This window comes from Equus caballus, chromosome 17, assembly GCF_041296265.1.
Source record: "Equus caballus isolate H_3958 breed thoroughbred chromosome 17, TB-T2T, whole genome shotgun sequence".
Classification (NCBI taxonomy): Eukaryota; Metazoa; Chordata; class Mammalia; order Perissodactyla; family Equidae; genus Equus; species Equus caballus.
Genome location: NC_091700.1, coordinates 99,276,414 through 99,303,238, shown reverse-complemented (window position 1 = coordinate 99,303,238; position 26,825 = coordinate 99,276,414). Strand labels below are relative to the sequence as shown.

The 26,825-nt window shown below is 45.9% G+C and overlaps 1 long non-coding RNA gene across 2 annotated transcripts in view; it reads right to left on the bottom strand.

Annotated features, from left to right (window-relative positions):
* Positions 1–26,825, bottom strand: part of LOC111768652 (uncharacterized) — a 636,254-nt gene that overhangs the window by 340,002 nt on the left and 269,427 nt on the right. For both annotated transcript variants that reach the window (XR_011428104.1, XR_011428105.1), the window contains one exon: positions 7,320–7,439. This is a non-coding gene — a long non-coding RNA (uncharacterized lncRNA). The remainder of the gene's footprint in view (positions 1–7,319; positions 7,440–26,825) is intronic.

Sequence of the window (26,825 nt, the reverse complement as noted above, 5' to 3'; positions counted from 1 at the left end):
ATTCCAGGCAGAGGGATCAGCAGAAGGTAAAGCAAGCCAGCAGAAGAGCACTGATTCCGCAGAGACTGACCGCCTGCTCTGCAGGAGGCCCTACAGATGGCACGACGAGGGCGGGAAGATCTAAGATACGTGCACTCGCCACCACGACTCGGTACAGAATACAATGGTCACTATCAGAGCGGCACAATGACATGAAGAGTGCAGAGACGAGGGAGCAGCCATGAGGAAGAGCACAGATTCCCTTCACAGAGCTCAGTGGGGCTTCACCACGCCTCACCTGGGCCCTTCCTTTCACGAGTCTCCCAGTGGCCACAACGCTTCCTCCACTCTCTGCCGATTGGAATATTCTCCCTAAAGTACCCGCTGTGGCTGTTTCCTGAAAGACACAGTCCAAAGGGGTGGCCGACCCCTCATCTTGGCTCTGGTTCCTTCTAAGCTTCAAAATCCAGGCAAGGTGGATCCTCCAAAAATAAACTCTTGGATTGACAGGTAGCAATGAGAGCGCTCAGCCTGAAGTCTAGGGATCAGGAAGGAACAGCTTCCTATATCCAACGGGCGACCCTGGGACAGCTCATGGTTTTGCTCTTCCTTTTTCGTCTCTACTTCTGCTTGACCTCAAGCCTTCATCTTTCATTTGAGCCTCTGCAATCGCCTCCCAGCTAGTCCTTCGGTCTGCAACGTCACTACCCTCCCCTTCATCTCCTGCACAGCTGCCAAAGTTGTCTTCTTAAAAATCTCATCACAGAATGCCCTGCTCTTAAACTTTAAATGGCTTCCTGTTGTCAAACGGATACATAGCATCCTGTTTGCCACTTGCTAGTTAGACATTCGCCGAATAGCTGCGGCATGCACACAGTAATCATTGGATGAGGAACGAGATGTCTTAAGCACATGAGTCTCAGACACTGATCGTAAGAGTTGCTTGCTGTCCTTTTAAAGCTCAGATATTTATTGGCATTCAGAGAGGGCCACCTGAAAAGGAGGTCCAGACACACGGCAAGTGGCTTCCAAAAGGTGGAAAAGACACGACCCCATATGGAGAACAGCCAGAGACTGGGAGGAGGAAGTTCCGGGCATGGGAAGCGTACAGCATCTGGGGCACCAGAACGCAGTCATCACATCAAAAATGTGCCCTTTGAAATTCCTGATCAGTTGTGTGCCTTTTACGTAAGTGTTCCTTTTTGTTCTTCCTTAGTCTTAGTAATTTCTGTCTCAGCTTGCCAGGGCCTGAGACAAAGCTCACGTGTGGAGCCTTTATTGTGAGTGCAACGGAGGGAAGCGAGGGCAAGGAGGGACGGCAGAGTGCCCGGACCCTGGGGGTGCGTGGAGCTGCATGGCGCTGGCCTTGGAAGGCCCTTGGAAGGGGAGACAGGACAACAGGAGAAATGAGGCTGCAGGCCAGCTGTGAAGGCCTGTGCTTTGGGATGTGGCAAAGCCATGGACCAGTGTTGGTGCTGACCCAGCCAGGATGCAGGCCACCTTTGGGCCGGTGGGGTCAGGCAGATCAGCAATGGCCACAAGCAGGCCTCGTGCAAATCCCTTCTGAAAGGCAGTCCAGCTCTGTGGTGGCAAGTGGACCAGGCCAGGGGAGGCTTCTCTGCCCGAGGCCGGCCTGGACACGTGGAGCCACACAGAGCGCCTGGGGGTTTGCGATGGTCCTGAGGGCACTCTCATGGAAAGAGGCCCAGAAGCAGCCTGCTGCTGCTCAGCACCCACCCACCTCAGACGAGCCGTGATGCCGCGTGTGCTCCTGTCCGCGAAAGCCATGGTGTGTGTCCCCAGAGCTGCGTGGCCGTATTTCCCTTTAGGGAATTTATTCTCGTACACAAACCGAAAGTCTCTCCCTTCGAAATATTCAGTTAAAGAAGAGGGGAGGAAGATCCGTAAGACTAGAACCACAGAAGAAGACACCCCACGCTACGTGGCACGGGGTTGCTGTGAGAGTCACGGGAGACTATAAGGAAAGCGATTAGGGTGGGGCCTGGCAGATGGTAAACGCTCTATCCGTGCTAGCTGTTAGTACTATTATTGGTGTCATTATTACTAATGCCTAGAAGAAAACATGTAGGATGCCAAGCAAACAGAAATAACTAAATAAAAACAGGCGGCGGGCGTGAAGCAGCATGACAGGACAGCATGCTCGGTCTAAAGGATGCATAGGTGCCACCTGTGTCCCCTGAGGACGGCGTTGTGCGGATCCCCTGCCTCCTGACTCACGACTCTCCTGTCCCCTCTAGGGGATTAGAGAAGACAAAGCAAGAGGCTGACCATGTTAGCGCATCTTGTTGCCGAGCCATAGGGAGCTCCATGTAGCCATCGCTGAGGTGAACCGGGGGCACCGCTGGGCCCGCAGCTGACGTAGTGTAGGTGGGACACCCTGCCCTGCGCACCTCAGGCAGGCTCGACCACAGGACAGGCCAGGACCTCAGCCCCACCAACTGCAGGGCCCAGGACGAATGCTTGAGGAAACTGTCGCGGCTGCAGACAAGACAGGGGCTCGGGGCAGGCTGCCGTGTCAGGCAGGGAAACTGAGGCAAAAACCCAGTCTGCTAGCAGAGTGTGCTAGTTTCCTATTTCTGCTGTAACAGAGTCCCACAGACTCAGCATCCTAAAGTGATGCAGATGGGTCGTCACATAGTTGTGTGGGTCAGAAGTCCAGGTGGGCTCAGCTGGTTCCTCTGCACTGGGGCTCACAGGCTGAAATGAGGTGCTGCGGCCTGGTGGGCTCATCTCTGGGGGAGACTTGCTTCCAGGTGCATTTGAGTTGTTGGCAGAGTCCATGTCCTTGTGGTTGTAGGGCTGAGGGCCCGTTGCCCGGCAGACTGTGTGCGGGTTGTTCTCAGCTCCTCGAGCTGTGCACTCCCCCGGCTCCTGGCCGCCTTCACCTTCAAAGCCAGTAAGGGCGGGTCAAGTGCATCTCACCGTTGGGTCCCTCTGAGCTCCCCTCTGCCTCCTCTCACCAGCTGATTTCAAGGCCTTATGTGATTCGATTTGGTCCACCACACAACCCGGGGGATCTCGCTGTCCTCAGATCCATAACCTTAATCCCATCTACAAAGTCCTTTCTCCACAGAACGCGATCCAGTCGCAGCTTCCAGGGGTGAGAGGAAGCCTCTCTGGTGGCCCTTCTGCTGCCGCGATGATGGACAGAGAGGCCGAGATTACCTCCAAGAAGGTGAAGGGGGCTCCCTTCTATACAGCCGTGAGTTGGTGAAAACCTCTTGTATAAAGTCACATAGCAGTCAGAATCGGCAGGTGCCACAAGACCAGGTGACTCCACGGTCTCCCGGAGCAAGCCAGTGAAGCTTGACTTCTTGCTCACACCACGCATCCACTGCGCGTCGGCATGGGCTTGCTTCCCCCAGGCCGGTGGAGCAGCGCCTTCCTGAACGTGGCCGGTTTCTGGGCAGACGTGGAACAGAGCTCGGGAGGGTCCTAGCCAACAATTAAGTCTTTGACCCAGAAGCAACACCCGTCATATGGTCCATTCTGCTTAACAGCGGGCCAGACACTGCAGTCCTGCCCTGTGCCCGAAGGTGGCGGGCCAGCAATCCCGGTGAACCACAACGTGACTGCCCCCCACCACAAGTACGAGCTGTTGGGTACGCACGGCATGCCAGCTCTGTGCAACGTGATTCACAGAGAGTCACTAGTTTAGGAAAAATAACGGCCTCGGCACCCAGGCTCAAGTCGTGGCCCACAAGCACCTTCCTCAGAGAGCTGCCTGCTGCAGGGTCAGGAGGCTCGCGACTCGCAAGGACGGTCCAGCTCTGAACCAAGAGGTGACGTTCCCGGGCGCATCAATACTTGCAGACAAAATAAGATGCCCTCTCCCGACCTTCACTTGGAGAAAGGATTATGCCGTGTGTGATATAGATAGTTTACTGCAAATAGTTCTCAATTAACAGGGCGACAACGACTGTCCCTCATCCATTTGTCTTTTCCCCTAAAAAGAGCAGTAACGATTTAAAAAATATTTACCCAGCTCCTCTCTCTCTCACTGCCACTTCGAGAGAAGTTCTGGTTCCCCACAAGAATACCGGAACCACCTGAGTACCCACGGGAATATAAACAGCAGAAAGGGATTCCAAAGACAGCAGGATTTAAAGAATGTCCTGTGCATGGTTGACTCCGTGAAATACCCTTCTAAAAGCTATTTTTTCTTTGCATTAATTATGACTACTTGATGGTACCAAGCACGTCAAGGAGATAAATAAAATGTAAAACTTTGTAACTGTTTACAGTAGTACAAAATATCACTTATTTTGCATACAAATCAGGGAGACATACAGATCGTCTCGTCCTGCCACGGCAGACGGGACAGTGTCCTGGGGCAGGGTGCAGTGAGAGTCTGCATATCCCCTCAGGGCCTGTCGTGACCAAAAATGCCATACCTTTTGGAATGAAAAAATTGCAATAGAAAGAGGGAGAAGGAGCTGAGCCATGCATTTTATGCATAGTTTTAGAAAAAGGAAGAAAGATGGACTACTCTTAAAAGTATCCATAAATGTGTGCTTCTCTCTGCATTTAGAGGAGGAACAGGTCAGCTTTCCTCAGTGCAAAAGGGCTACACCAGCTCAATGTCCTCCCACCCCTGAAGACGGGGAAAATACCCTGATAGTCCCAAAGCGGACAGGACGGGGCAGCGAGAACACTGCCCTCCTCGTCTCCCTTCTTGTTCAAGATGAGCAGAGAAGAGAATCCAGAAGGGTGTCTCCTAAACTGTCCACCACAGGAAACAAAGGAGAAATCCTTCCAAGAGGAAGGGGAAAGACCTACTAATGAAAAGCATCTGCTGTGGAACAGTAAAGAAACTTCCTAAAAGTATTCGTCTTGTGTGCTCAATAACAATCCATAAAATCACAGACGCTGCATGAAAACCAGGAGAGAGGAAATGGGGTGAAGACAAAGACTGTGATGAGAAGGGACACAGGTAAGAATTAAGCGGAGATGCGAAGAGGGGAGCAAGGGAGAGTCACGTCACCAAGAAACCGGAACGAAACAGAGGAATTGAAATCTTCATCAAAGCAGGAAAGAGCCTGACGGATAATACAGAAAACTCAAGGCAAGATTTGGAAGACAAACTTGAACTCCTTTCCTGAGTGCAGGTTAAAGATCCGATAGAGTTTTAAAGGAGAGAGAAACATTATGTCTGTGGAGAATGAACAAGCAAAGAACACACCTGCCATGAGCTGAAACTTCACAAACACTTCCTAAGGATTCGGGAAAAAATAAAAGGAAGAGACGTACTCCTAACCATGTGCTAGTGAATTAAATTTCAAGCGCGAGAAAATAATCTCATAAACCTTCGGGTATTAAGGGTAAAAATACATATAAACAAAGTGGAAGCTGTCCTCTGGCTTTGTCACGCGGCAGATGCACCGGCAATGCGTGGACACGACGTTCTGTGGCGCATGCACAGCAGTGAACAAGAGTGCTCACCCCATGCAAGCTGGTTCCCCGTGCAAACCGGCCAGACCCCATTCGCAGACAGGAAGACCCCAGGAAGAAGACTACCCTCTCCATCTTCCCAAACAAAGTATCTAAGACACAGGGAACCCAAGGGGGACACGAACACAGAATGCAATGTGGGGACCTCCTTAGATAAACACAGAAATAAATCTATGTAATCGTAAATGTAATTCTGAAATCAAACCTAAAGGTCAAAATATTCTTGAAAAATAAAGTACTATGCATTATCATCTTCACTATCCTTACCACCTGGCTCTAAAACCCCAGATTATATTAAATACTGTTTGATTTATTTAGTAATCATATTAAACATATTATTTTTAACAAATAATTTCTAAACATATAATAATAAGTGATGTTCAGAAATTACTTCAGAGGATGGAAGGAGAATTTCCTAATCTTGCATAGCTGAGAGTTAAATTTTGATGTGGATAGTTAGAGAATAGTTTGAACTCAGGTCTTAGAAACACTAAGGGTAGCCACTAGAGAGATTGAAAATCTAAGTTGTTATTTTTCAAACCATTAGAGATAAAAGCATATAATTTATTAGAGGTAGAGAAAGGTGAAAGGAAATGTTGAGAACCATAAGTCTGTAAAATAATTATCATTATTTCCATATAGTCAGATTTTGTCCTCCACCTCTCTCTCAAAAAAATGATAACACATTTCAAAGTAAACTACAGTATCTATTTACACAATCAGGAGAAAAACAAATGTACAAGAATTAACATAATTCCTATAGATCAGCAATAATGAAAAAACTGTTCAGAATAACCACACAACATAAAAAATATTGAAATCAATATGATTAAAAATATACCTTTATCAAGCAAATATTTACCAAGGGAACAGACATAAATGAAATAAGCATATACTATTCCTAGATAGGAAAGCCATTACATGTATTATAAAGATGTCAACTCAACCCAAATTATTTAATAAATTGAAAGAAATTCCAAGAAAAATTCTAACAACATAGTTTAGCAAATTTTAACTGTTATATTAAACTATATAAGGAAATATAAATGAATAAGGAAGACAAAGATCATTAAAGAGAAAATAATGATGGGTGTGCCACTGCTGCATATTGACCTACTGTGTGAGAGTACACTCACTCAGCTTTTACAGAACTGCCAGACGACTAAGGACTTCAATAGAACAGACAAAACAGCAGAAATAGAACCGAGCTATGTTTTATTCTTTAGTAATATAAAATTGTATTTTAAATCAGTGGAGAAAAACTGAATTATTTGGTAAATCCTGCTGGAATAATTGTTCAACTATTAATAATAAATAAATAAATTTTAACACTTGTACTCATATCACACATCTAAAGAAGGATTATTGCAACAAAAAAGCCATAAAGAAAATTTAGGGAAAGAAAATTTTATGTGCATAAATATCTGGTGTGAAGACAGGTTTGGTAAACATGGCATCCAAATAGAAACACTAAGAAAAATGTTGAGGGATTTGACAACGTAAATTGTTCATACACTTTTACTGTTAAAAAATATACAATGGCAAATGACAAATTGGGGAAAATATTTAGAAGAAATACAATACCCCAACGGCTATTGAATACCTCCATATGTAAACAGGACTTGTGAATCAATAGGAAAAAAGTATCTCCATAGAAGAGTGTGCTATGGATACAAATAAGCAATTCAGAAATGCAGACCAATAAATAGCCAGTCACCACATGAAAATTCTTTACCCTCACTAGTGACCAAAGGAATACAACTTAAAACTAGATAGCATTTCTTTACTGGTCAAAGTGGCAGAGATTTTTTAAAATAACAATACTCAGTTTGTCAAAGGTAGCTAGGAATCAGGAATCATTTCCATACCTTATTGATGGGCATGTCCATTTGTGTGAAATTCTGGAGTGCAGATTTTCAGTGTGTCTCAGATGCCTGGTAAACGTTTACCTCCTATGGAATTGGCAGTTGTATTTCATAATTTTCCCCCTAAGGAAACAATCAGAAATATACACTCAGATTTGGACCAAGGATGTAAATTGTAATTTTTTTATATCAAACTTGGGGAATAAAAACCTAAATGTTCATCAAGAGAAGAATACTTTAAAATAAACTTAAAATTAATAACTACACATTTATAAGGAACCACTGAGTAATATTCAGAAAGCATTTTAGAGAACCATTCAATGGTATGGGAAAATTCTCATGATGCAGTGCCAACCAAAAAATTCAGGATACAAAATGTCTCACACATTATGATCTTGATTTTATCTTTAAAAAACTGCACTTTTCCTACAATCAACATGCATTTATTTTTCCATTAGAATAATGACATTCAAGACAATCTTTTAAAAACCACACTGTGAGGAATCCTTTCCAAACGATGCCTTTTGGGCCCAGGCCCCAGCACATCGTCATGACTCACGTTGCAAATGTGAACACAGAATCAGGCTGGACGCCCTTTCCCTCTCAGCCTGACTTCAGGGTACCTGGGCTCCACCTGTCTGTTATCTCCGTCTCTGTGCAATATCCAGGTCATCCAGGGTGCTCTCCTGTTCCGGAACGATGTGTGAGCGCACTCAGCCAGGCGGCCCACTGTAGGTGGCCAGTGGACATTACGCCAGGATCACCACAGCTGTTATCACAGTTGAGTTAAGAAGGAAATGCTTTGGGCACAGAGGAGGAAGCAAAGAACTGAAAGCAGACCATCTCGGAAGCCGGCAGTGAGGTCAACACAGACTATTTGGGGCCCATCTGAGCGAGCAGAAACTTCTTTCTAGTCCCGGTGCAATTGCCAGTTGGCCTGACCCTTTCTCCAGCTTCTCTGAGCCAAGAAACAGCTAAGGGGTCGTGTGGACAGCTTTGGGTGTGTTCAGTGTTGATCACTGTAGCTTCCAATTTTCTTGTCCCCTTAGTCCCACAACACGTCTCCTGAAGGATCTTTCTGTGGCTCTCTTCTCAGGAAACCTCACACTTATTCACTCTGCTATCAGCAGTAGTTTGCAGTGGGCTTGTGCAATCCAGCCTCTCACACTTGAGTTATTATTTATTTTTTCCATGTTTACTAGTTTAATAATTTGACAGGAATTCCTCTCTCAAGGTTTTACACCACATTTAAAATGTTTTTACTTCCGCCTCCTCTTGTGTAAGCACAATGTTAATTCCTTTGCAGTTTGTTCAATGGAAACAAGGCATCAGCCCCCAGATCTGAATTCTTCGGGATCGTGTTCTTCCCATCCCTTGAGATCTTTCTAATATTTTGTATTTGTTGTTTAATAGGTTGTATTTTCTGCTTCCATAATTCAACATGCTTTCTTCACAAAGTCATTTTTCCTCTTGCTTTAAAAAGATACAAATTGCTTTAGACACTTTGTAAAACTTTTCACATTTAACTCTGCCATGTCTGGAACTAGTTGTGGTGTTTGTGGAGGCTGTTAGCCCCAAGAAGTTGGTTTCATGTTGGTTTTTGGTCCATATGTTCAAGCCTTGCTCAACTTTAGACCTATGTTGGAATCTCTGTGCTGGTCCGTTGGTGCCGGTCCTTCACAGCACCATCCCGGCAGTTTTCAACACTAATTCAAACATTCCCAGGATGCTGCATCCCCTCCTTTCAATGAAGTGTGAGTGGCCTCACCCTGGGAGGGCGGTGCTTGAAGACATAGTCATCCGCCCTTCTGGGCCCGATGGAGGTGGCGCTCCGACACCCCTCTCACCGCAGGAGCTCTCAGTGCGAGCAATTTCCTCTCTTCCTCCAGCCAGCAGTTTGGGATCCACTCTCCACGCGTTCCTGGCAGAGCTCATTTCCTTTGTGGGAAGGACTAGACTGGCCCCCTCATTCACCTCCGTTTTGTGTCCAATTTCCCTCTGGTTTCAGCCCTGCACATCTGCAGCCCTGCGCTCCGTCCCGTCCCCACCCAGGCTCGGGTCACTGTGTGAAGAGTCTGCTCTGCACCGGGCCTGGGCGGGGGGCTGGGATCAGCAGTAAACAGGTGGGGAGACCCTCCCACCCTCCAGGAGCCTCCCTCCGGGGGCATCCATCCGTCCCTAACACTTGAGTCCTCCACCTGACACCCCTAAACTGTAGCCTCGGTCAGTGAGAAGGGAAGCCTTCCTCTAGGCTTCTCCCCTCACCCCTCACTCGTAGGGTCTCTCTTCCTTTCTCAGGAGTCTCTCCCCTAATTTTCAGTGATAAGTGGGCTCACAGCTGTACCAGAGAGCAGCTTGTGTCACAACGTCAGGTCTTTTGTCTGCAACACTCAGTCAAAAGCCCGTTGGATTGCCCCTGGAAGAGGCACGGATTCCTGCAGAGCCAATGGAGGTGAGCAGGCGGAGGGTTCAGGCTGCACCATCTCAGGTGAACTCAGGGGAGACGCCCCCCTGGACCAGGAGCAAGGACGCCACGTACAGCCGGCAGAGTCCTGCAGTCTCCTCACAGCCTAGAGGAGAAGAAGGCTCAAGGAGTCAGGGTCGGGTCAGGTGCTCAGGGCAGCCTTGAGTCAGGGGTCATATTCATCACGGCCCCTCCATCATGAGACTGCTGAAGCTTCAACTTCAGGCCTCTTTTATAGCCCCTTCTAAGGACCTGGGAATGGGCCTTGAATTTCATAATAATACTTTATTATGAGTTTCCTTAATGGGGGCTATACTGTGTAAGCTTCAGGCGTCTGCAAGAAGCCTGGATCCGCTACCGGTTGAGACTCAGTGAGCGACCGGAGAAACACACGTTAGGATGTAAGCAAAAACTTGAGCGCTCCTTGTGTGAACATCCTAATGTAGCAGTAACTCCAGTGCGCATCTGCGTTGTTTACGACACCCAAGTGGGTCGTGATGGCGTTCACTGTTTAGGAAAGCTTAAGGAGGAAATGACTGATGTTTAAATGCGTTTTTAAATGTGTATTATGTACAGTCCGTGACTCAGAATTCCCAGAGCCTGCGGAGAGACACAGGGGCCTGGAGCAGGCAGCACATGGCATCCTGCTTCCCTGTTGTCTCCTCCCCACAAAGGAGGCGAGAGACGGCATGGCCTCCTCTCACTCACTGATCCCGAGACATTCCCACAAGTATCTAGTCTTTCTCTATTATATACTACATATTACACTGTGATGAACATCTTCCTGCATAGGCATTTTTTCCCATTTCACATCATTTCTCTGAAACTGATTCCTGCAAATGGAGAGTGTAAGTTAAAAGACATGGACATTCTTAAGAGCATTGATAAATATTGCCAAATTGCTTTAGTGTTACAAAGAGTTATTGCTTTAGTGTAACAAAGAGCTATTTTTCAACTTAACCAATCAGCCAGCATTTATCTTTAAAAATATTTGCATTAAGTAATCTTTAAAAATATTTGCTAATTTGATTAAGAAGAAAATGCTTCCCCTGCTGCCTCCTGCTGAGTCCCTTTGACTGAGACCACCTGCTGGAAAGCAAGGAGCTCATTTGCTGCCCCAATAATTTTTCAACACGGTTCTCATAACCCCCAGAACAGATTCTGACTTCCGAAGCAGACTGTTCCACATTCCCATTTCCCTCCCTCCCCATTGAACCATTTAGATTTAAGTTCTCAGTCCTGCTGGCTCCAATCTACATCAGTGCCTAATGTGTTTCCGAAATGCTCACATACCTTGCACTCTGAAATATGTGAAATGCAAGACATCATATAAACATTAAGATGCCTGGCTCAATATTTCCTGCCCCCTTGTCCCCAAGACCACTTTAGGAAGTACAACAATCAGAGAGGTATCTGGAACTATTCAATAATAACAATAGCAGTAGTTGCTGTTTATGGAGGGTTTACTCGATACCAAACAGTACGTAAAGAGCTATACTTTATTTTATTTAACTCTTACCAGAGCACAATGACATAAGTATTACAGGACTAAAATTCTTATCTAAAATCCCTAGGGCCAGTTGCTTTTCAGAATCAATAACTTTTCAAATTTTGGAAAGCAAATTCTGTCAAATACCATATTTTATTTAACATGCCGGAGGATCGCAGGCAGCAGACCATAATCAAGCAAATCAATATTTCTGCAGTGAAGTGTATGAATGCTCATGACAAATGGGATCAAGATTATAAACAGCCTCTTATCAGTTGGAGTCAGGGTTTGCCACCAAATGAGAGCACACAGGACAATATTTCTGTTCCTATCCTCTGTCATGGAGGTAGTCATCTAGCTCATCTAAAACTAGTAGCCAGTCATTAACTGATAATCTAAGTGAAAAGGGTCTGTTACCGTTTTGTATTCCCCCCTGGGATTCCTACCTAAGCTGACAAACCGGCCACAGCTCAAAGTAGTATTAGTGCACAGGTTTGGTTTAAACAGCAAGATCCATGGATTTCTGTTGAGCTGATCACATGTGCTCTAATCAATTTCTGACCACACAGTCGAGGATCAAGGAAAAGTTAATGATATCAAACAGCCATTTTTTCTTCCTAACATATTTTGCACAGCTGCTAGAACTTAACAATGAGCAAAGTGCACTAGCAAAAGCTGGAATCTTTCTTGACCATTCATAGAACAGTGGCCTGAGAACCAAATTTTTAAAAGAATGAAAAATCTAATAATTGAATTCAGAAACTAACAGAAAGGTTACACAGAAGACTAGATACAGCTGGAGAGAGAATTATATGACTGGAAGCTAGATCTCAATTCTCAAAAGTTACCCAGAATGGAGCAGATAGAGAAAGGAAAGAGAAGAAAAATATAGAATAAAATTTAAGAGGTGTGGCATAATATGAGAAAATATCATATTTATAATCATAATTCTAGAAAGAAAATAGAATAGGAGAGAGACAGTATTTGAAAGGATAATGGTGGAAGTTTTTCCAACATTTTTCAAGGACATGGCTATTCACATTTAAGATGCCTATAAACTCCCAAAAGTAATTAAAAATAATTCACACTGAGACATATCCTAGCAAAAATGATGAATACTAATGACAAAGGAAGACTTTTTTAAATGGCCAGGGAGGACAAAAAGAAGTTCCCTAAATGAAACAAGAATTAGAAAGATAGCTGGCTTCTCAACAGTAATAGGGGAAGCCAAAGACAATGGAATAGTATCTTTAAAGTGCTGGGGGAAAAAACAGATGTTGATTAAAACTGTAAGTCAGTTAAATGTGTTTTCAAAAATGATGATGAAATAAAGACATTTCAAAAATCTCATGATTGACCCTCATTAGAGGAACTTTTATAGGGTGAACTCTAGGAAGAGAGAAAGGATCCCAGAAAAAAAGATCTGAGATGCAAGAAGGAATGTTTATCAAAGAAAATAGTAAATATGTGGAGAAGTCTAAACAAACATTAGCTGTGGAAAATAATACCATACAATTTCTATGGTTAAAAATAACAAGATAGAACTAAGAACCAGAACAACTGCAACATATAATTTATAATGAAGCACCCTGAGGGGTTTGTGACATCTGTAAGGAGGGTAAATATTAGCTGTCAAATGGTTTATGACATTAATATTTTAGAGTAACCAAATACATCATAGAAATCAAATGTATTTCTTCCAAATTAAGTTGGAAAATAAGATGAAGAAGGAAGAAAAAATTCAATTAACTTAAAAGCAGGTAAAAGAACAGAAGGAAAAAAGAAACCTAAGAAAGGCAGAACAGACAGAAGCAGGAAGTGAAGCAGGAGAAAGGAGCTCAGACATGTGAGTGAGTACAATAAATACCAGTGAACAGAACTTCCTAATTAAAAGGTTAAGATAACTAGGCTGAATTTTTAAAATACCAGCTATATGACATTTATAATACCTAAAATATAAGGGCATAGACAGGTAAAAAGCAAAATAATGGAAAAATATGCTCCAGACAAATAACCAAAGAAAGTTGGTGTTGATAGATCGGTATCAGTTAAAAACAAAGAACTGTAAGGCAAGAGGCATTTCCAGAGACATTTTAAAAAAGATCACTACGTATTGATAAAGGGCTCAGTTTAACAGGAAAACATAACAATTCTAAGCACGGTTTGTATCTAATAACACAGTTTCAAAATATATAAAACAAAATTAGATGGAATTCAAGGAGAAAGTGGGAAATCTAGCATCAATGAGGTAAATTTTTAAAACACTCCTATAAATAACCAATAGACCAAATAGACAAAAATCAGTAAGGACATAAAATATTTGATTAACATTACTAAGGAAGTTAATGCAATAGGATATATAGAAGTAGAGAATGAAGAATTTTCTTAAACACTCAAGGAAACATTTACAAATATTGCCCGTATACTAGCAAGTAAAGCGAATTGCACCATAATTAGAGAAGCTAATATAACAGAGACACATAATTTCTGACTGCAACAAAATTTTATAGATTCTAAGGCACAATTTTATTTTTCAGTTTTTAATATCTCTAAATTGCAATATATCTTACAATCAGTGACTTCTTATAATTGCTGTTGCCATTTTTTCCACACTTTAACATTTCTGAAATCTGAATACTCCTTGTATAGAATTTTAGATTCAATAAATTATGTTAAGTTCAAAATCAGTAACAAAATAATTTTAAAACAAATCCATGTATTTGTGAAGTAAGAAACACAGTTTCAAAAACCTCATGGATCAAAATAGTAATCACAATGGAAACTGAAAAATACTTAAAGCTGAACAATAATAAAAATGCTAGGTATCAAGAAGTGTGGGATGCAGCCAAAGTCATGACAAGAGGCAAATTTACAGCCTTAAATTATATTAGAAAAGAAAACAGCCTGGAAATGAATAAAATATAAGAATAGCAAATAAATCCTACAAAGCAAAAGAAAGGAAATGATAAGCAACAAAATTTAATGCAATTGAAAATAAAGGTATGGGAGAAATGATCAACAATGCCAAAATTTGGTTCTTTAAAAAAGACTAATAAGGGGCTAGCCCCATGGCCAAGTGGTTAAGTTTGCATGCTCTGCTTCAGCAGCCTGGGGTTTCGCTGGTTCGGATCCTGGGCATGGACATGGCACCACTCATCGGGCCATACTGAGGCAGCATTCCACATGCCACAACCAGAGGCACTCACGACTAGAACATACAACTATGTACTGGGGGGCTTTGAGGAGAAGAAAAAGAAAAAGAAAAAGATTGACAACAGTTGTTAAAAAAAAAAAAGAAAAGAATAAAATTAACAAATCTCTGGAGATGATCAAGATAAAAAGAGTGAAAATCAAATACACATAGCATAAATTAAAAAGTAGGTAATAATGCATATATGATGAGATTTAAAATATCAAAGAGTACTAGGAATACATTTAGGCTGATCAATTTTTAAAAACGTGAAAATAACAAAATCTTACATAAAACAAGTTAGCCAAACTGACCCCAAAAGGACTGAACGATCCTGTAACCATTAAATGCCTTAAATCAATATTTAAAAATCTATCTACAAAGAAAATACAGATGATTTTATAAGTGAGTTCTACCAAGTATGGTATAATTCTATCACACAAACATTCCAGAGATTCTAGAAAGAATAAACATTCCTTCAACTCATTTTATTGGGCTAGTTATCAAAATCAGAGGTAGTATGAGAAAGATGACAAGCCGATCTCACACATGAACAACTCACATGTACACAAATGCAAAAATACTAACAAAATCAATAGCAAATGAAAGCCACGTCCAAATGGAGTTTGTTACAGGATTTTCAGATTGCTTTTGCATTAAAAATCATATTAATATAACTATCATATTAGCAGCTTAAAGTAGGGAAACCATATACCAAATACTGAGACTTGCTATACAGTTATAGTAATCACGATGGTGTAGTATTGGCATGAGGATGGACAAACAAATGGAATAAAGTATAGATCCTACAAACAGAGCCACACATATATGGAAACTCGATTTCTGATGAAGCTGGCATTGCAGTTGAGTGGAAAAGAATAGGACAACTGGTAATGCAAAGAAACCAAGAATTGGGCTCCCTGCCACATACCATATACGAAAAGAATGGATTAGTAGACTAGAGGTGAGAGGATATTTTTTAATTTAGAAGAAAATATTGGATAACATATTTATAAATTTCATAAAGGAAATTTTTTTAAGTTAGAAAAAGCACAGACCATAAAAGAAAGGATGTATACATTCACCTGCATTGATATTTAGAATTTGTGTTCATCGAAAGATTCCACAGTAAACGAAAATAAATCACAAACTGGTAGAAGATAAATGCAACACATATACCATCAAAGAAATAATATCCAGATGACATGAAGAACTTTCTTGAATCAATAAGAAAAGAACCATCAACTCCATGGAAAAACAGGTGAAAGATGACGTTAGGCATCTCACAGCAGTGGTCATTGGTACAGGACGGACTGTATTTACTACGACCCGGGAAATGCCAAGTTAAGCCCCAGTGAAATACCATTTCACACTTTCTGGCTCTATTTCTTAAAAAAGTAAAAAAGTCTGACAACATTAAGTGCTTATGAAGATGCAGAGCAGCCAAGAACTCCTTCCCACTGCTGGAGGGGGTCAACTTGTTAAACACTTTGTCACCACATATTCACGTTGAAGCTGCGCATGCCCCGTGACCTAGCCATCCCACACCTGGAGAAACTACGGCAGAGTGAGCAAGGAGACACGTACAAGAGGGTCCAGGGCAGCTGTGGTCACTACAGGAAAAAATCCTGCAACCGTACAAAACCCAAATATCTCTCTCATCAGAAGGGATAAACGAATTGTGTTAAATAGTGAAAATGGACGAATCTCAAAAATATAATGGTGAGTGGAAAAAGCAAGGCATAGAGTATAATTCCACTTCAGCAAAACGATTTCAGAAAACCATTCAGTACACTGTTTCAGGATACATGAATTTGTGCTGAAATTGTGAAGAACGGCACGGACATAACTGACACACAGTGTGGTGCGGTTTCTGTGTGGGAGACCAGAAGTTCTATGCCTGAGAGGGAGCGGCACAGGCTAGCCATGTGCTATGTTTTCAAGTTGAGTGGTGAATAAACAATTGTTAGTGTTATTATTTTTAATTTGTACATTTATTTTATGCTATTTTTATTTGTGACGTATTTTTAAATTATATTTTAATGAGATTAAGTTTATATTAAAATAGGAAAACCACATACTAGATAGATTAAAATAGGCAATGAAGTAGAAATAAATAAGTGAAAATAAAGGAGAAATTGGAAAGCAAAAGACTCAAAATCCCGAGATGATGATAATCAAGATCCCTCTCATAGCATCTAAAAATTATGGAGAGCTTGCCCTGTGCAGGTGCACAGTATTAACTACGAGAGCATCACCATGACCCGGCTCCCACTCATGTCCCCGTCTTACAGATGACCTTCAAGATCCAAAGCCCAAACAGCTTCCCCAAGCTGTGTTTGAACAGTCTGATCCCAAAGCCTACAAGCCCATGTGGAGCATCCTCCTTTAAAAAGAAGCGTTGAGGATATGGTTCATGAGGATTAAATAAAAGCTAAATCCAAAAAGCTAACTCAACTGAGATAAGAAGCTCAAAAGATGACGGAGAGGGAAGAGTAAGATAAAAGTCTAAAACCCACTAGACATGAAGTGAAAAATATAAGAATAGATGAGATTAAGATTTAGGAAGAGAAAATATATTTTAAACAAAAAGAATTATAAGGATAAATAGACTTGAGGAACTCTTTTTTTTTTTAAAGAAAAAAGTTGCATTGGTGGGAGAGTAGACAGGGCAGTAGGCTGCCTCTGGTAGTGCTGCGACCCCAGCCAGAGCCCCTGTGAGGTGGGCGGCCATGGGGGCAGGTCAAGGAGGCCAATTGCTTTTGCCAGTCTCTCTTCATTTAAGCTTCTCCTCCTGACATGTGAGCACTTGTATCAGAGGCCACAGGTCCTTCCAACAAACATACTTTAATTTAATCATCCATTCCTTCTACATCTATTTATCAAGCGCCTACTGTGTGCAAGGTGAGGAGCCCACTGTTAGCACAAGAGAGGCAAGATGCCTAATGGAAGAAGGGGGCAGAGGAAAGCACCTTGAAATCGAGGCAACCGTGTGCTACCCATGCTCACTGCCATAGAATTAAGAGAAAGGAGAAGAGAGGAGAAAATTCGCCATCCTCCGGTGCCCTGTACCGCCCTCTTTCCAGGACAAACAACGGAGCCAGGATTCCCACAGCACAGCTCTTGCATTTAGGGGGAGAAACCAGCGGAGCAGCGGAGAGTCAACCACTGTCTGGAGGTGGTCTGGGCAGAGAGGAGGAAGTGATCTGGGCGAATCATAGAGAGAAACAATTTGCACGTCCTGCTCTCGGTAACAATGGAGGTGTCTGAGGGATGCGTCACTATTAGAGGCTTTCCAAGTCCAAAATGGCATCAGTTAATCCTGGTGTGTTTTGTTTACACACTTTTTCTGTACTAATTCCTCTGTTTTAAAAATCACCTCTGTACTTCCGCACCTTACACCTGGACAGTTGCTCTTCTTCCTGGAGATGAAATATATATAGAGAGAGAGTTTGTTTTTAGCTTGAGGCTGGAAGTGAAAGAAAGAACAAGTTTCTCACATATTTCTAGACATCTTTTTCCACTGGGTGACAATCTTCCTCTTAATTTTCCACGATTCACTGTGAACTAGTGTATATTGAAATCACTTTTCACTTTCACCTCCAAAACCCACAGGGAGGAGACCTGTGAATTTTCCTAAGATTTGCTAAAACATGTCGAAAAGTTCTGTTGCTTCTTGTTTTAAACAAAACAATAGTTTACATGCTGTGATGTCTCTATCACTTACCAAATAATGCCAAAACCATCGAACCAGTGAGACCTGTAACAATACTGCTCTGTCCTGTAAACATGTTTGAAAATGCTGATTTCGAGCAGACCGTCAGATGTCACCGAACAAGCACGTTATCAGTCTGGTGACCCAGGACAGCAGTAGGATGGCTAGCAGTGGTTTATGACATCAACTTGCTGGTTCAGGGAAAACGGGCGGTCTAAAAAGATCTGACAGTGCTGCGCAATTTATTTTTTCTGTTGAGAGAGCAAAAGCTAGAGGGAGATTCTTCTCCTTCAAACTTGCAGGCTATGAATGTCCAATTAAATATGTCACTGTAATCATTTTTAAAACCAAATAAGGGTCTCACTCTTCAGATCAATACACTGTTCAACCAGATCTCCTATAGCAAGCAAGCGTGACTTCCGTGACGTATATTCCAGGCCCCAGTCGCGAGAACTTATTCTAGATAGAACACAGACTACAGGTACTTAAATCTCTGTGGCTCAGGAATGGCAGCCTGGAGCGATACTTGACTGCACGCAGTGGAGCCTGAAAACTTCTATCCAGGATAAAGACATCCACCTTCTAGGGCAACTGCACAAAAATGCCATCCATCCCAAAGTAAAGGTCATGGTCTTCTTTCTTTCTCCTCAACTCAACATATCCAAAGTGCACGGCCTCACGCACACAACACACACACATATAGACACACAGACAGACACTATCTTAGTCCCACTGTGAGTGATGATTCCTGAGCAGAGAGAGGGTGAGTGGTGTGACTTGAAGTTTGAAGACGGAGGGCCAAACGACAGCCTTCTACGCCGTATTGAAGGTTTTAGAGTTTGTCCCAAGGGCCAGGAGCAGCCACTGGATGCTCCACACAGAAGGGTGGTAAATTTGCGTTTTCAGGAGGGGATGCATGGCGCTGAGGCCCGGCGGACGGATGAGTGGAGGCCAGGTAGGAAATGCGCAGGGTCCAGGTGAGAGGCGGCAGCCGCCCAGAGTAGGCAGAGGCAGGGACGGTTCAGAGAAGCAGATATTGAGGGCTATTTAGGAGACAGAACTGAGACTGACTGGAACATGACTAGTAAACAAAAGCACATTTTCTGATTTGGATGAATGAGTGGCTGGTGATGCTCTTCTGAGGAGACTGTAGGGGTAGAAGGGGCTCTGTGCCCACCCCTCACCATCCTCCCAAATAACTGGCCTGCACTCGAACCCTCGCCCCAAGCTCTGCTTCTGCGGAACTAGAAGGAAGACAGGGCTGCTCAGCCGGCCACAGGACCAGGTTGGGTCAGAGACAGAGAGCAGCCACTTGCAGCTGCAGCTGGGCAGGGAGCCCCAGGGCAGCCCGAGGTGGACCAGGCCACGGGGTGGCTCCACAGGCAACGAGGTTCCTCCCTCCCAGCGTCAGCCGTGGCGGAGTCTGACCCAGCCGGTTCGGGTTCTCCATGACTGACCGTCCTCAGATCTCATTGACTAACAGGCCCAGCGCCTTGCTGGTCAAGGTGCAGGCCGCAGACCCACAGCACCAGCATCTCCTGGGAGCCTGTTGGAAAGGCAGAGTCTCGGGCCCCTCCTGGACCCAAAGAGCCAGCATCAGCATTTCAACAAGATGCCAAGGAACTTGTGTGCACCATCAAGTTCGAGAGGCAGTAACCCAGAGCACATTTAGGCCAAATCAAAACAATAACTCTGGACAAATCATTTTCTGAGGACGCATGTTAACTCCAGATCATAGATAGATGATAATCTATATGTGTGGGGGGGGACGGACATGTCCATACCAAATGTTTGCATTTCCTTCCATGGTGCATCCACCCCAAGCCAACGCCCCTCCACTGGAATGACTCCATCCTCCCCTCTGCACCCCTGCCGGCTCTGCTCTGTTGCACTTTCTTCATATGGATTTTCATGCCTAAACTGACGGAGGCTGGGGCTTCTGCGAATCATACACACCACCTCCTACACTCGTAATCCTGGCACCTGAGCAGCATCAAACAATAATAAAACAGCCAAAGAAGCCACAAAGAAAACATCACTTTTAACAGGAAACAGATATTCTGCCAGCCCTTTTTGTCCGTGTGCTGGAAAGCCAGGCCAGGAGAGAAGGGATCAGCTGTGAGCTTGTGACCCTCCCTCACCTTTGCTCCTGCCCCCAGCCTGGCCTTAGCTCGGCCCCTACTTGAAGCACTCTGCTGCCCAAACCTGGCCCCAGTCTTACCCAAAAGGCCAGTCCAAATCCTGCATCCTCCAAGACTCTTCCTCACTTGGTCAAATAGCTATATTTTTGAGCCAAAGTTTGAGGTACGAGCTAATAAATTTAACTAGACTAGTGTACTCGTTTGTGTGGTCTTTCAAATAAAAGATACCCAGTCTTAAATTGAGGTCACCTCGTTAAGTATAAAGTTACATGACATTTCTTTCTCTTGGGTAATTCTGAACACTTCAAGTACACTTTTTGCATCGGAAACCCAGGTCCACGGACAGACCCACATCAAGGTAATTTCCCTGACAGCTAAGTGTATACCTAAATGTGTTCCGTAAAATTGGAATGGCCCTACGTGGCTCCCCGGACCGCAGGTGCAGAGCTACCAGAGTGGAGAGGGTCGAGGGAAACCTGGAAATTTGCCCCCTCCCCAAATAAATTAGCAAATCAAAGATGATGTTACACTCCAGAAGGACCCAAAGGATATGAGGGTGGTCTCCTCTGCATATTCCACCTAACTTGACAGTGCGTCCTCCACAAAACGTCAAGGAGCCTGGATAACTGCAGACTCAGCTGGAGCAGCAGCCCCCACGGCAGCTGCCGCGCCCAGAGAGGACTCTCCACGAGGAAAAGTTCCCAGGGCGTCAGGAATTTGGGATGCAGCCACTGATCTGGAAGGGCCCTTGCTCCATCCCTAACAGTAAGAAGGACCAAAGCAGCTCACATTCACACGGGATGGATGCAGAATGCCTCCGTGCCCTCTGCCACGGGTGGTCCTACGGGACTTTCACTGTCCAAGTTCTCCACGGAACCCCACATTGGTCCACCACATCGATGGCACAAGAGCCAGAACTGAGAAGCATGCTGAAGGCCATGGGAAGACGCAAGAGCTTCAGAGGGCGGGAGATAAACCCTAGGAACGAGCACAGCTTCAGGGCTGAGATGCCCCCTCTGGAGCAGAGGGAAATGATCACTGCTCACATCTTCCACCACATAGAAGCAGTCACAACCCGCGGCCTCTCTGGGCTCTGGAGGCAGCTTCCGGCAGGCTGGAAGGCTCCCATGTTGACCTAGCGACAGAAAGAGCTCCCAGCCATGGTGGTCCCCGTGAAGGAAAGGAACACACAGCCGGTCCAGGCAGTGGTGCAGGCAATCCTCACCGTGGACCCATGGCCTGAAAATCCCTCCAGGACTGGAGGCATCGTGGTGGAAATGTGCTGCGTCGTAGCACACCAAGGGGAGAATCTCCTCCTAGACCACAGGGCTCTGAGGCGAGGCTGTGCCATCCACAGCCAGGAATTAGGCATCATTTGAGAGAAGGCATCTGGCATCCTAGGGGGCCAAGTAGAGACTGAGCACCTGTCAGTGGAGTGACCATGTCACCAGAACTGCTCGTCATGAGTGGGAACAATCAGGTCCACAGCCCCCTAGAAGTCTGTCAAGCATGGAGGGGTGCATCTGGGATCAGACACACCCAGAGAAGGGACCCAACCCCACATCCTCTCCCACCATGGCACTAGTGTCTCTCCCTCAATCACCCCACGGGGGCAGGTCCCTCGTGACTGGCCGATGGAGCAGGACAAAGAGGTGATCTCAGTTATGTGGGTGGAGCAGGGGTGGCCCCATGCAGCGCTCCCCTGGGGCTGTCTGGGGCCTGCACTGCCACTCCGATTCCTCTGCTGGTTCTGCCTCGCTCCCTCCCCGACAGAGGCACTTCTTAAGAGAGTCCCCAGTGAACTTCCTGCACGAAATCCAGGTCTCAGAATCTCTTTTCCCAGGAACCCAACCCTGGAAACCCTTTTAAAGAAAACGTCCTAAAACATCATCCTTAGGATAGAAGAAGAGTTCATGGAGTCATACTTAATCAGCTTGCCTGGGTCACAGAGCCACTGTTGACGTGTGGTGCGTTCTTTGGGAAACAGCCGTGGTAAAGCCACATGAGCCCAGGACTGTCCAACTGGACTTGATCTCAGTTCTGGAGGAAGCTGTGGTGGAAGGGACCAGGAGCGGCAGCCAGGCCCGGCTCTCCACCCCCCTCCTGCCACACAGAGCCATTGGACAAGCACTGGAACTCGGAGCCCACGAGATCGTCTGTGAGATGAGGCCGGCGGTAACTGGGAAGTGAGATTACCAGTGAGGAAGGTCCAGCAAGGAGACCCTGGGCACAGACGAGTCCGTCCCTCACCCACGCGGTGACCCCTCCCCGAGAGCGGGACGGAGGCCCGAAGAGGATTAATGTCTGAGGATTTCAGTCCTTGGATAGCTCCGGACACCAGCTGTGCGACATCTAGTCTCCATTTTCTTAGTACTTAACCACCAAAAAGGATCAAAGTCAACAGAAATTCTGCATCATAAATTATCTTCAGAGCCCTGAGTTCTGATAGGAAACATATACAACGTCCTGCTCTTAACCTAGTGAATCAGAACCCGTCTGGGATGGAAGAGGGGACGGTCTAACGTGAAAACGGGGCAGCTCTGCATTTCTTGTGATGACTCTCTGGGCATAGGCCCAGCTCCCCCGGTACCACCGGGAGCCTCAACCCACAGCAGAGGGCTCCCCGTCCAACAGGTTGTAGAACAAAGAATTCTGACTTCATTTTTCTTCCCCCCCAACATGTGACAACCTCAACCAGCCAACAAAAGCTATTTCAAGTCCCTGCGAATGGCTTGGAAAACAATTATGCCATCATCTCGGATCCTGCAGCAGACACAAAAGGGCACAGGGAGCAGAAGACAGGGACGGCCCCTCCACCCACTCAGCAAAGGAAGAGGAGCTGGCCTTCAGTCTACAGCTGGCTTACACTATCCGGTTTCCGACTACAAGCAGATTACTCCTCTCTGTGCACCTTAATTGTGGGAAAGGTTTCCGTCCCCAAAATCCACCGAGGGTCGATGACAGGTGTGTGTCCCAGGAGAGCCACTAGGACCCCTGCCAACTGCTCAGAAGTGGGGGAACCGCCCGGAGACAGTGGTCCCTTTGAGGCGCTGCACGCACTGGAGAAAAACACTCTTGCAAAGGCAGAAGTTGGTCTTCAGTGGCCAGGCTCCACCTTTTTCAGTAAAATTTTCTGAATTTAAAACCATTTAATAATTTCAGTTTCTTATCATGATTTTAATTATGAAAAATGTATAGAAAACCTAAAAAGGAAACGATAACATGGAGGTTGTTTTTGATATTTTTAGACATTTGAAAATGGGAAGTGATGCTCTTACCCCTAAAACATGGCTGATGAAGACGGCCAAACCCACGAGGATGGACTCACCAGGGCGCCTTGACAAATGACTCCAACTACTAACGGTGTTGACCTCGAGCTTCACCAAAAAATATGAGCCGCTGCCCCTTGGGAACGAAAGCGTCCCCTTTCCTGCCCTCATGTGTGGAGCAAGGACAGGAGAGGCTGCTGTCACGGGCTGAACTGTGTCCCCCAAAATCCACGTGAGGAAGTCCTAACCTCCAGTACTCAGAAGGTGACGGCCTTTGGAGCTGGGGCCTTTAAAGAGGTAGCTAAGGTAAAACAAGGTCAGCAGGGTGGCCCTGATCCAACCTGACTGGAGTCCCTCGAAGGAGAGGAGACCAGGACACAGGCACACACAGAGGGACGACCCCACGAGGACACAGGGAGGAGACGGTCGTCTGCACGGCAGGAGAGAGGCTGCAGAGGGAACCAGCCCTACAACACCCTGAGCTCGACCTCCAGCCTCCGGACGGAGAGAAACAAACTTCCGTTGTTCAATCCCTCTGCCTGTGGCACTTTGATGTGACGGCCCAAGCTGACTAACGAAGCCACGATGAGGAGGATGGGGGACCTCGAAGACTGCCCGAGAGAACACTTACCCAAATGGAGAAGGGGCTCAGCCGGCAGCTTTGGCCCAGTAACAAAGCCATGTCCCCGTGAGGACTATCTCTCTGGGTGACACCCTGGTCCAGCTCCACCCTTGAGGCAAGAGGACCCAGGGAGGCGGGCAATCTCCTCCCTGTGTCAGCATGGAAGTGAGAGGAGCTGCAGCCCACCTGGGCCCACACAGCACAGGGGACTCCACCTCCCACACCCACACAGTGGCCTGGAGGCACCTGGACCACAAGGGCGGGGATTGGTCCCCATACAGGCGACACCACAGCCGTGCCCAGGCAGATGGGGTGCCTGGTGGGCACAGCATAAAGTTGCCAGTCTTCCTGGTGAATACACTGAGAATAGGCAGGAATGCTTCAGGTCCGGGCTCGGGGGTTAGGGTCCTAAAGGGCAGATGATGTGTGTGGGCAGATGTTGGCTGTTTACCCAGAGGTCTCACCTCCAGAGGACCCCTCATTTTGTGTGGCTGCACGATAGTAGAAGACAGTGTGCGACCTGAGGTGTGGACACAGCCCGATGCATGAAGGCTGGGAGCAGGGAATCTCTTCCCCTGGGTCAGGGACGGTTATCCTCTAGCTCGGGGTCCAGCGCCCATCTTTCCCACAGTCCTGAGAACAATCGGGGGTAAGGTCAGCTGACAAATGCAGGGCAAGACCTGGCGACGCTCTCAGAGCCCGCATCCAGCGTGGAGGTCCTCCCACTCTTGGCCTTCCTGGCAGCATGGACCCACATAACCCCTCCTTTCCTCCAGTTAGTTTTGGTTGGGTTTCTATCATTTGGAACTAAAAGTTCTAATGCATGTAGAGAGCAGGAGAGTCTGTCTACACTCAGGGCTGAGCAAACAGGTGCGACGTGAAGCTGCTCTTCCACTCTATTTATTCAGAAAATGTACACACGACCACACGATATATTTATTTTGATCCTATAACATGAGAATCTATGAAACTTATGAGACAAGCTGCTTTCTTATGTGAACTAAAGTTACACTGTGACTTTGAATCCTTATCTCCTTCAGGTGGAGGAAAATTTATATCTAAATTTGGACATGTGAATTTCAAAGCTGCCTTTTAATATACCATACTAGTCTTTTCCTCCAGTATTTTAAGCAGCCATTCCAAGAGTTGAGTAGTCACAACCACTTTGACAACATATCCTGTGAGAGCCACGTGGGGGATACCACACTGAGGTTCCAAATTAAGGTTTCACATTTGAGGGTTCCACATTTGGTGGTTCTTCATTGAAGGCTCCACATTGGGGGTGGCGCATTGGGGGTTCCGTGTGGGGATACCAGACCAAGGGTTCCTCATTAGGGGTTTCACATTGGAGGTCACACATTGGAGAGAGCCACAGTAGACGCCACCCCACTACACCTGCCCCTACAGACATCACTGGCCAGAAACCGTCTTCCTTGACAAGCGAGTCCCAAAGTTGAGTATTGCCAGCATTGCAGGGTGTTTGAGGAAATGCAGATTACTGGGGACCACCCCCATGAGCTCTGATTTGTTTGATCTGAGGCAAAGGTCAGGAAGCTGCTTATGAAAAGTTCCCAGGGGACTCTGACGTTGGTGACCAATGGACCACTGGGTGGATTCCTCCAAGGCTGGGACACTGGCTGTGCCCAGAGTGGCTCCTGGCACACAGTAAGTATGCCATCACTATCGGAGGCCAGCATGCATGAATGAAACACGAATGAATGAATTTCCTTGAGGGAGTAAGGTTTGCTCACACTTCTGAAAGGATGAAGCTCCAGGCATCCCCCTCCCCCTGCAAAAAATACATGAAAAGTGGCATGTGCATGTGGAGTTTGCTCTCGTAATTATTCAATATTTATGCAGCTACAAGTGTTTGCAGGATCCTGACATTCCATTTGACCAACGATCTGGTGATGACTCTGAGCAGCGCGGGTGGAAAGGCTGAGAAGGGGCGTGTTCAGGGTCTTCTCCAGCACTGCAGTCAGCAGCGGAGAGAAAATACAGCCCCTGCAGTCCCTGGGCGCCCAGAATTCTGATCATGTCCAACGCCGCGTTGCCTCCTGAAGATCCACCCCCATCCAAAGGCTGCACACCCTGAGTCCCCGGGCTGGGAGTGTAGCCGCCTCTCTGTTTTGTAGAACAAGTTGCGAGGCAGGAGGTGCGAGACCAGACAGAGCGAGGAGGGGGGACTCTGTTTCCCCCCAAAGCATGAGTTCTGGGCCTGCAGCCACTGAGGAGTGGAAGACCTTGGGCTGGTGGATGTCACCATACGGCCCCAAGTTCTCTGCAGGATCAAGGGCAGGCGTGCGGGGCGAGGCCAGGATGAGGGGCCTTCTCCTCCCCTGTTAGAGAAAGGGCACGAGGGTCCCAGGGTGATCTGCACCTGGAGGGCATGGCTCCTCTCTCCTCCCTTCCTCGTTGGAGGGAGAGGGAAACAACCAAAACTCCCTGGGACTCTGCTCTAACCTTTGTTCTTCCAGAACATTCTCTCTGTCCCCACTGCTGATGGGTACTTCTCCCTGGTGCATTTTCTGCTTCTCACCCGTGGCCTGAGGGACCAGGGACAGGTGACAGGGAATGGTCCGAGAAGGTGGAGATGGCAGTTGAGCTCTGAGACCTAGA